At 43.5% G+C, this 11,125-nt stretch overlaps 1 long non-coding RNA gene across 1 annotated transcript; it reads right to left on the bottom strand.

Moving 5' to 3' along the window:
* Positions 1-3,366: 3,366 nt before the first annotated feature.
* On the bottom strand, positions 3,367-10,617 carry LOC129627198 (uncharacterized). Its single transcript, XR_008702475.1, has 3 exons — positions 10,441-10,617; positions 10,194-10,295; positions 3,367-3,918 (listed from the first exon to the last, which is right to left on the bottom strand). It is a non-coding gene; the product is annotated as an uncharacterized LOC129627198 (long non-coding RNA).
* Positions 10,618-11,125: the final 508 nt, after the last annotated feature.

Below are 11,125 nucleotides of genomic sequence, written 5' to 3' on the forward strand. Positions count from 1 at the left end.
TCATGCCCAACTAACATCCCTCCAAACTCCCTTGTAGCTTATGTGTGGGGTGGGCACAGGACCCTTTTTTGAACACTGAGATGTAAGCTGAGGTATACAGGATGTGACTTGTGGGAATCTGGACAAAAGGGGACACCTAGCTGGAGAAAGGGGCAGGAGGAGAAGGGGGAAGCAGAGGATGAGACGGTTGGATGGCATTACCGACTTGATGGATATGAACTTGGGCAAACTCCCGGGGATAGTGAGGGACAGGGAGGCCTGGCATGCTGCAGTCCATGCGGTTGCCAAGAGTCAGACATGACTGAGCAACTGAACGACAACAACAAGCTGGCATATGCTTTTCATCCTTCTTGTCTGGCATGTGGATACGATGCCCAGAGAGGCAGCAGTCATCCTGGGAGGTGAGAAGGAGAGCTGATAAGGAGGGTGAGGCAGGTTGGTGGGAGGAGGCTGGTCTTTGTCATTGTTGTGGAGCCAGCGTTCTAGATTTTGCCTGCTGACCTTTTGACCACTTGTTACCTGAGGAAAAGAACTCCTCTTTGGTTAAGTCCCAGAGCTGGGCTCTTGTTACACACAGTTAAATACAGTCCTGGCCATAATTCAATATAACTGCATTCTGGGATTTCCATCGGGTCACATTTCTCTGCCTCTTTCTCTCCAGTTTATCCTCTCAGGATCCTCAAGGGGGCAAGGGACTTGGCACCAGCAGCTTTGAAATCCATACTGACAGCTTCCAACCCAGAGACAGAAGCAGCGACGCCTCTAACTTCAATGGGAGGGCAAAAAAACTCCAGAGAACTGATCTGATTGGCTTAGAGGATACTCCTTGAACCAGTTACCATGGACAAAAGGAAGAGATAACATGACTGGCTAGCCCACTGGGGAAGGTGAGCAGAGAGCCATTTCCAAAGGAGGAGGGGGTACATTTTCCCAGCAGCAGGGAAAGGTGGGCAGGCAGATGAAAACAATAGATGGCTCTCCAGTAGGCAATGAAGGTTTCAATATATGGTGAGGAGAGAAAAAGGCATTTCAAGGGGATGGGCACTGCCTCCAGGAAGCCTTCTCAGACAGCTTGATTAGTTACTCCTCTTTCCACGCCATTATTTCCCTTGCGTACCCTCAGTGTAGCATGCATCACTACACCTCACTGTTTGTCTCCTCCTGGTAGCTGCTCAAAGGTGAGCATTTCATCTTATCGATCCCGTATCCCTCCCTCTCATCACCAGCATGTAGCGGCCACAGGGTGTTTGTTTTAGGATGAATGAATGAAGGGACAGCAGGAACAGTGACACTGAGGAGGGAAGTCATCCTTGGCTTGGTTGGCGTATTGAGTGTACGATTAAAAACAAACACTAATGCCTAAGATGATTAAGTGGGTTCTGTCTAGATCATTGTAGGGCCTTGGATGCCAGACTAAGGAGCTTGGGATGTGCTTAGGAAATAGGGAGCCACTGAAGGCACGTGAGCAGGGGAGTGGCATGGTCAGAGCTGCTGCGTTCCTGATCCTGGGTCCTTTTGACTCCTGGCTGCTCTGTCCATCCTCTGGCTTCTCCACGATTCTTCTTGGCTTTGTGCTTCATACGTCTCAGCTGCCTTTGGCAAGGTGACTCACCATTGCATCTCCCCTCTTCCATCTCCTTTACCAGTCAGTCCTGGGCAGATTCGGGCCATCTCTGTGCAGGTGGGGAGGATGGTTTCTCCTGACTGGTGCCAAAAGGGTGACCTTCTGAGGATGACTCCCCCTGAGTGGTTCTTGCCTGCCCTCTTCTGGGCACTGGTGGGTACGGCTACCTACTCTTCTGAACTGGATGTCAACTGGTCACAGCCTTGCCTTGTGATGTGGCTTCTGTCTTCTCTGTGTGTGTGTGTGTTCAGTCGCTTAGTTGTGTTCGACTCTTTGCAACCCCATGGACTGCAGCCCGCCAGGTTCCTCGGTCCATGGAATGTTCCCGGCAAGAATACTGGAGTGGATGGCCATTTCCTGCTCTAGGGGATCTTCCCGACCCAGGGATCGAACTCATGTCTCCCGTGGCTCTTGCATTGGTGGGCAGATTCTTTACCACTGAGTAACCTGGGAAACCACCAGATCTCCCTTAGTTACTTACAAAAAGAGTTAGAAGTTTGCTTTTGAGTGACTACCATGTATGCAGATTTGTCTGATGATAGTTACGTAAGGGAAACACTTCTGACTTCCACTGATCTAGATAATTTTCATTGCAGGATTTAAGTGTTATGTAAATGTCAGAACATTAATTTTTGCTAATTTACATATCCCTCCTATTTATTTGTCTGAACTGAAGTCACTAGTTTATTTCAGCCATTGAAGAGGTAATGTATTTGAACTTTATATAAATTACATATTTATATTCCCTTGGAGAATACTCTCACCAATAAATCACACCCCATACTTTTATTGAAGTATAGAAGTCCACAAGCATATTTTTATTTTTATTATTCATGATAAAATCAAGTCAGCCCTAATTAATGATTTTACTAAGAGGCAATTGCTGTTTACGTGTAATTTGGGCCTGTAACATTGATCAGAAACCATCCCTGGGTTTTTTTTTAATCTCATAAAAGATGATATATACCCTAGCAGGGCACCTGACTGGATTCTTGGCCTCACTGTGGGTGATGGAATTATTTTTTTCTGAATAAGTGGTTTTCCTCTGGCCAAAGGCTAAAACTTTGCCTTTGAACTCTGCTTAGTAGACTTACATTCTAATGTGTTGGCTCCAGACCTGGAAATTTTTTCATGGTGCCAAGACCACATCTTGTTTAAATGGATCCACATTTTGAATTCCTCCTTTCCCCCATCCATTCGTGTGTAGCCCATCTTTCAAGACCTACTTCTCATCTCTTTCCTCTGAGATCCGTTCTCTGCATCTCGATTTCTCTTTCTTCTATACAATAACTCTTCTGCACTTTATTTAGTGAAAGTCTTGCATAATCTTGTGGCATCTTTTTACTTTTTGATGAAGTATTATTTATAAATTGGTACTGTCATTTAACTTTACGGAAATTTATGTCCCATGTCTTTCCTTGAATGATAACATTTTTAGTGCCAGAAACTTCCACTTGCTTGCTTATCCCACAGAAGGTTGACTATCTGTTGCTATATATTCAATAGATGAGCAGCGAGGCTGTTGATTGATGGGTTGCTGTATCATTTGCCTACCCTAGCTCTAATTAGTATACTTCCCTGAGAACTATTTACAAAAGACAGATTGGCCCAGGCCATGATTATCACTTCCCTGAAATATTTTCATGCATTTAGATGCTGTGCAAAATGTATTGCCCAAATGGTGCTATGTATCTGTGTGCACACAACGAGGGAAGCCAAATTAAAATCATCCTTTTAATTTATTGTTGATGCATGATCATTTCAAAATTTGGTTTCCATTTTCATCAAAGTTATATACACATTATTTTAGGTGTTGTCAATCTGTTTGGGCTGCCATAACAGAATACTATATAGGCAGGGTGGTTTAAGCAACAAATATTTTATTTCTCATAGTTCTGGAGGCCGGGAACTCCAAGATCAAGGTGCCAGCAGATTTGAAAGTTTCCTGGTGATGACTGCTTCCTGGCTTAGATTATTTTTTCTCCTTTCTTTCTCTCTGTCTGGTTGCGCTGTCTTCCTTGCTGCGCGAGGGCTTTCTCCAGTTGCAGTGAGGGGGCGCTACTCTTTGTTGCCGTGTGTGGGCTTCTCTTTGCGATGGCTTCTCTTGTTGCAGAGCTCAGGTTCTAGGCGCCAGCTTCAGTGGCTTCAGTAATTATGGCTTGCGGTCTTAGTTGCTCCACAGCATGTGGACTCTTCCCAGACCAGGGATCATATACATGTCCCTGGCATTGGCAGATGGATTCTTACCCACTGGACCACCAAAGAAGTCCTGGCTTGGCTTCCTGCTGCATCATCTCATGGTGAAGAGAGGAAGAGAGAGAGGGAGAGAGAGTGTAGTTTTAGACTTTCTTCTTCCTTTTAAAAGAAAACTAGAGGCTCACCCTCATGACTGGATCTAAACCAAGTTACTTTCCAAAGGTTCGATTCTTCAACATGCTGTCAGCACCTCTCTGTCTTTTCTTGGAGTGGATAGGTTTTTGGCATATTCAAGAAACAGCAACAAAGGAAATGCCTTAGTCAAGGTTCTCCAGAGAAATGGAACCAATGTTTTGACTTTGGAGGCTGAGAAACCCCACAATCTGCTGTCTGTAAGCTGGAAACCCAGGAGAGCCTGTGGTGTAATTCAGTCTGAATCTGAAGGCCTGACATTCAGTACTCAGGAGAGCCAATGAGGAGTAAATTCCAGTCCAAGAGCAGGAGACCCATGTCCCTGCTCAGTCAAGGAGAGGAGGGCAAATTCTCCCTTCCTCCACTTTTTCTGTTCTTTTTAGTCTCTGAATCAATTGGATGAGGCCCACCCATATTGGGAATGACAATCTGTTTTACACACTCTGCTGATTTAAATGCTAATCTGGAAACACCTTCACAGGCACACCCAGAAATGACTTTCAGCCAAAAATCTGGGTATCCTGTGAAACACTCAAGTTGACGTGTAAAATTAACCATCACAGCCACTGTGGAGCAGAGGAGTGAGCAAGAGGAAGATGGACAAGAGATGCTGTCAGAGTGTTGGGGAAGGACTCAACCAAAAAGGGTTTATAGAATACCATGAGCAGGTTGGGTTTTAGTCTGAGTTAAGCGGAAGCCTTTGGAGGACTTTGAGTGGGGAAATTTCATGATCTGATTTACCTTTTCAAAATACCCCTCTGTGGAGTGTTTGCTGGCCAGGTGGTGAGGGAGGGGAGTGACATAGAAGTCGGGAGTCAGGTTGGTAAGTGTATTGGTCAGGATGGGCTGAGTAAGACCAGAGTAACGATGCTGCACGTCTTGTAGCTCTACTCCACATCACCTCCACTCTAGAACACGTGCCTCTGTATGCAACGCTCATTGGTTTCATGGTAGAGACAAAAATGATGATGGTGAATCACATGCAAATTCTGCACTCTTTTGCCTCAAAGTGACACACATCACATCCTTCACATTTCCTTGACTGAATGAAGTCATGTGACTAACCCTGGCATCGCCGGAGGTGGGGAAATATAATCCTCCACCAAGAGGAAGCGTGAATACTTGGAAACTATGGTGCGATCTACCACAGGAGACTTGCAGTAATCAAGGCAAAACGAAGACGGCCAGAGTGGTAGTGGTTGAGGTGGTTGAAAGAGGTCAGATTTGGAGTAGAGCTGGGAGGACTTACTGATCGAGTAAATGTAGGCAAGTAAGTAGGAATGAATGAAGAGTTAAGAAAGACTCCAAGGTTTTGGACTGAACATCTTGGGGAATGGTGGTATCATTTGCTGAGTTGGAGAAGACTGAAAGAAGGCTAGGTTTGAGGGGAAAAATTAGGAATGCCATTTTGGGTGTGTTGGGTCTGAGATTCCTAGTAAGAGAAATGATGGGTTTGAAGGTAAAATTCAGGAATCAACAGCATACAGATTGCCTCTGAAGCCTTGAGGTTGGATGAGATCACATACCTGTGCATGCGTGCTCAGTCTTGTCTGACTCTTTGTGACCCCATGGACCGTATGTAGCCCACCAGATTCCGTCCATGGGATTCTCCAGGGAAGAATATTGGTGTGAATTGCCATTTCCTCACATAGAGGAGACAGAAAGACTGGGATTGAGTTGTGGGGTATCCCAACATACAAAGGTCAGAAAAAAAAAACAACCAACCTAGCAAAGGAGAAAGGGACGAGACAGACTGGGAGGAGGGAAACAAAATTGATGGTCCAGAAGCCAAGGGAAATAGTGTTTCATGAAGAGAAGACAGTGTCACTTGCTGCTGAAGACATTGAGTAAGACGAGAACTAAAATCCATCAGTGGATTTGGCCAGACGCAGGTGCTGGTGACCTTGACAAGCCATTGGTGAACTGGGTATGCAAGTCTTATTGGAATGGGTGGAGAAGAGCACCCAAAGATCACACTTGTGATTTTAAGGCCAATGCTGCCTTTGCTTTGCTACACAGCACAGAAAGTTCTCGTGTACAAAATGGAGTGGTTGAAAACCTTATAAAATCAAAGAACTTGTACCTTATTCTTTGACTCACTCAGCCTGGGAGAACAACCCCCTAAAAATGTGAATAAAACCACCTGAATAAAACCACTCGTTCACTGCCTTGTCCTCTGTGAATATGTGGAATAAAATGTGTACAGAAATTTCTGTTTGTCTCCATCCAAGCTTCAGGCCGAGTCTCCATAAATGACAGGGTGTGTTATAAATGTGTGAGCCCTCTTAACCACAGAGACACCAGGGGAGGCAGGGAAGGAGGATGGGAAAAAGAGAAGCATCTTGTTTACCATCCAGATTCAAGTACAGGAAATAAAACTTGCTTCAGGGAGCAATGCATTGAATTAAATGAGGTAATTTTACTCCTGAAAATCCTCCAAAGGGCATTGCAAAGTAATAACCCCGACAGCAAAAACAATGAAATAAAGTGAGAAAGAGGTGAGACAAGGAAAGGAAAAGGAAATGTGTGATGTAGTGGGTGCAGTTTTGTTTGGCCTGTGGGGCATGCCTGCTGACAACTGTTTCTGGTTGTGCATGCGATTTGCATGGAGGTGTGGGTAGACCAGATGGCACTTCTGTGCCTCAGCTTCAGGAACTGATACCTCCAAAGGGATCCAGGTTGGAAAGGCTGGGAAAGCAAGGCTGGGGGTGTTTTCTATAAACTTGAAACAATTCCAAATATTTTCCAAAGGTGGTTGTGATTCTTGCCTCCTATAATGTGTGCTCCCAGTCCTGGGTAGTATTTCAAATATTTAATAACTAATGAAGAACAGGCCCTGATTATTCTTTTCCTATTTTTGCTTTTGTTATTATTTTTTAATGGGACAAGAAGGAGAAATTGTTTGGAAGAAGCAGTGGGGAGCCAAGAGAATACCGTTTCCACCATTCCATTGTGAGGGTTAAGAATTATGAAAAAAAAAAAAAAAAAAAAGAGATTTGTTGGGGGCCAGCGTGAGGCACTCCGCCTGTTGATAACTAAGAAATTGAGAAAACCCTTCTCTGAGTATCTATTTGAGATAGCATGTCCCTCCCCCATAGGGTAAAGGGGAGTGTAGGAACTACATAGAGTTGGAAAGTTCCACAGGTATCCTCAAATTGCCAATCTAACATTTTTGAACTTTTAACTACTGTGGGGGCTTGAGGGCAAATGAAACAAAATTTGACCCCTGAAATCTATCAGGGCAACTTGCCAATCATCACTATTTTGTAAAAGACTTGCAGTTGATCCTTATTGAATGGAATTACTATATTTGCTACTTCTTTTCTAAAAAGTTCCACACTTCTTTTTTCCTCCTTTTATAATTAATTGTGCCACCGAGCTGGGATAAGATAACACTGTTTTTCTTGGGGTCACTGGTAGATGGAACCAATGGGCCTTTTTGTCACAAGCACCCTGTAGGTGTATGTTTTGTGGCAAGAATAATTTAATCTCATCTTTTGGTAATATTAATCTTAATTAACTGATCATTTAAAGTCTCATCTACTTTAACAAGAGCCGACTCTGTCTCATTAGTCAACTTTTTCTTAGAACTGGAATTAGGATCGCTTTTTAAGCAATCAAACAAAGGCTTTAAATCTGCAGTAGTCAGTTTTAAATGTGGGCGTATCCAATTAACATCTCCTAATAATTTTTGGAAATCATTTAAAGTTAGTAAACAATCTCTCCGCTTCAAAGGGGCATTATCAGTTTTCAAAACTTTTGGCAGACCTAAATATGAGAAGCAAGTAAAGAGGTGTTGCACAACATCTTTATAAGCTTCTCCAGTTATCGTTTTGTAACCTAAATCTGGTTTATAGCTTTTTAGATGACAAGCAACCATCTAATTTTTGCTTGAATACCTCCAGCAACGGGGAACTCACTACTCTTCAAGGTATTAAACTCTCCCTCACCTTTTTCTCTACAGCATTCCCACCCCACATACCACTTTCTCTAATCTCACCAACTCATTTTCAGTAGTATGCGTGGGCCAGGAGCTGGGCCCGTCTTTCCCAGCAATGTTAAGAAACGTCTGTTCCTGTGTCTAATAGCCCTGACATTTTATTTTCTTGAATTAAAAGATCTTTTAAAGGCCTTGGAGCTGTAATTTCCAGCACCCAAAAGGCTAGATCACTAAATCCAAATACTCTGTGGCTCCTAGCCTGAGAAGTCAAGTTTTTTCCTGTCTGATACTAAGGTAAAAAGCAAAAGCTGTGTTACTCTTTGACCTTTATTAATTTGCACAGTTTTGGTAGGCGGTGAGGTCAAAACTTTAATTTTTCAATATAATCAGAATCTACTACACCATGCACCACCGAAATTTCTTTTCTTTCTTTCTTTTTTTTTTTTCAAGAAAGCAAGCTACGCCCCAGCACAAATCCTACAATGCCCTCAGGTAGGGGACCAGCCACTCCAGTTGGAATTGGAGTAACTGGCTCGTCAGGGGTCAATATTGTTGCTAAATCCCCTTAACGTTTCGCTTTTCTCTTAGCCTGGGTGAGACCCCCCCCCCTCCCCCCGGGGGTTTTTTGTAAGGAGCACACTCTGCATATTGTGCACGCAGTCTGTTTTAAAAGCTCCACTGTTTAAAAAACTTTTTATCTTTTTCAGGCTTAGACAACACTTTGAGAGGCTTTGGTGGCAAAGTGGGGAACTTTTGGGCCCTGGAAGGCAAAAACGGAGGCGGCAGCGATCGCCTTAAATCAGAAAGTGATGGATAAGTTTTTTTTAAAGGTTTGCGCAGAGGGGGAGGGAGCTCGCCAGGGCGTCTGGCCACAGTGTCCTGTAAGTCCTCTCCTCTCTCCTCTGCTGATTTTTTCTTCCTTCTTCTCTTTAAATCTTTCTCAAGTTTTCTTTCCCTCACTCTATCTTTTTTCCTTCCTCTTCTCTTCTCTTTTACTTTCTATCATTTCCTTCTTGTTTCCCTCTTTCTCCCTTCTTCCTTCTTACTGTCTCTCTCTCTCTCTCCCTCTCTTCCTGCCTTTCTCACTTTTCTCTCCCCCTTCCTTTTTCGCTACCTTCTCTTTCCTTCGTTTCTTTCCCTTTACCCTCTTTCTCTCTAACTTTTTCTTCCCTCCTCCCTCTCTTTCTCTCCGTATCTTTTTTCTAACTTTCTTTTTTCCTTTCTCTATCTTGCTGCATCCCCTGATTCCTTCCTCCTCCGTTCCTCTCTCCTTTTCACTCTTTAGTTCTTTTTCTATCTTTAGATCTTTTCTCTATTTTCTTTCCTTTTTTCTTTTTCACTTTTTTCTTTTTTAAATCTTTTTATTTCTCTCTCTCTCTCTTTTTTTTTTTTTGGCTTGGGTGAGGCCCCCCTGAGGGGGTTTTCTGCAAGGAGCAGGCTCTGTATATTGTGTATTTTTTAAAAGCTCCTTTGTTTAAAAGAAATCTTTTTATCTTTTTCAGCCTTAGGCAATGCTCTGGGAGGCTTTGGATGTAAACTGGGGAATTCCTAGGCCCTGGGAGGTGCAAGCGGAGGTGGGGTAGTCACCTTAAATCAGAAATTGTTGGATAAATTTTTAAAAATTTGTGTAGAGGGAGAGGGGGCTCGCCAGGATGCCTGGCTGCAGCGTCCTGTAAGCCCTCTCACTCCTCGGGAGGTAGAGCACAGTCTCCCTCCTTTTCTTCATCAATGGCAGAAAATATGATCTGTGCAGAAGGTGGAGACCCACTACCATCCACCGCTATAGCCTCTCCCATAGGCTATCCCACAGCCTCATGACGAGGGTCCAGAACATTTTTAATCATATTTATAGGATAAGTTTTTAGTTGTTTTTTTTTTTTTTTACCTTCACCCAAGTATCTAAATTAACAGTACCCTCTTCTGGAAATCAAGGACACTGTTTTTGTACAAATGAAAAAAAATTACTCCTATAAAGAGCTGTCTTTCATTTGATTCAGTGTTACCCATGTCAGAAAATTAAGTATAATAGAAGATAAAGCTTTTAGCTTTCAAAAGATCAGGCTTTTCTTTGGCCTTTCAACTTCAGAAACTGTTTTTTCTCTCTAACTCTAACTCTTTAACACTTTCAACACTTCCCACTCCTACTCGCCTTGTCTATCCTACAGGGGGTCCGCGGCACCCTGAGTGGGGTCCTAGCCATCGCTAAAATTCAACACTGGGGGAATAGGGTTGGGGACCTACCTTCGAATTGCCTGTCTTGGGCGCCACCTGCCAGGGTCCAGCCCCGGCTGATCTAGGGAGTTCGAAGCGGGGACGGCATCGGCGAGGATCAGGATACAATAGCTTCAATTAGATATTAATTAGAGATATAAAGAGTAATAGAATAAGGATAGCTCAGTAGGAAAATTCAGTGGAGAAAAGAGGCTGAGGAGCTTGGTTTACGCGGGAAACCAATATAACTTCAAGACAAGAAGCTTGCACCACTTACGTAGGCCGCAGGTGTCCTTCCGTTCTCCCGAAGGAGAGGAGACATTGAGGCCTCCCCGGTCGGATCTTAGAAGCTCAGGCATAATTAATAAGCATGGTGGGTTCCGCACTCCAGATGGAGACTCAGCCAGAGTTTGAGAGAGAGAGAGACATGGGGAGACCAGTCTTTAGAGGAACTGATCCCAATTCTTTATTTTCCATGGTCTACTTTTATACACTGAGATGTTATGCAAAAGTCACGCGGGGTCAGCAGTCCTGACTTTTATCAAAGACAGGTGCTTCATACAAATGTATACAGAGGTCTTAGGGGAGTTACATCATCTTCTGGCCAGGGGGCCTGCTAACAATTTATGACCCTCTTCTTGTGACAGCGGTCAGTCAACCAGGACACTTATTTCTCCAGGGGTGATTATTCTTAAAAAAGACTCCACCTTCCTAAGGTACCAGATAAAGTTACATTCCTATAGGGTGAGGGTGTAGTGGGTTTTAATTAAGGAAAGAATTTACTTAGCCTAAGGTCTAACGTGATTAATATCAAAGGTTAATACTTATTTCTTCTATATATTCATTAATGTGTGTAAGGGCAGGGGATGTGGAGACTTAGCAACAAACATTGGCTCAACAAATGAAAAACTCTTCACCAATACAATTTCTAATCAGCCCATATATAGCTTTCTAACTTTTCT

Source organism: Bubalus kerabau, chromosome 14, assembly GCF_029407905.1.
Source record: "Bubalus kerabau isolate K-KA32 ecotype Philippines breed swamp buffalo chromosome 14, PCC_UOA_SB_1v2, whole genome shotgun sequence".
Taxonomy (NCBI): Eukaryota; Metazoa; Chordata; class Mammalia; order Artiodactyla; family Bovidae; genus Bubalus; species Bubalus kerabau.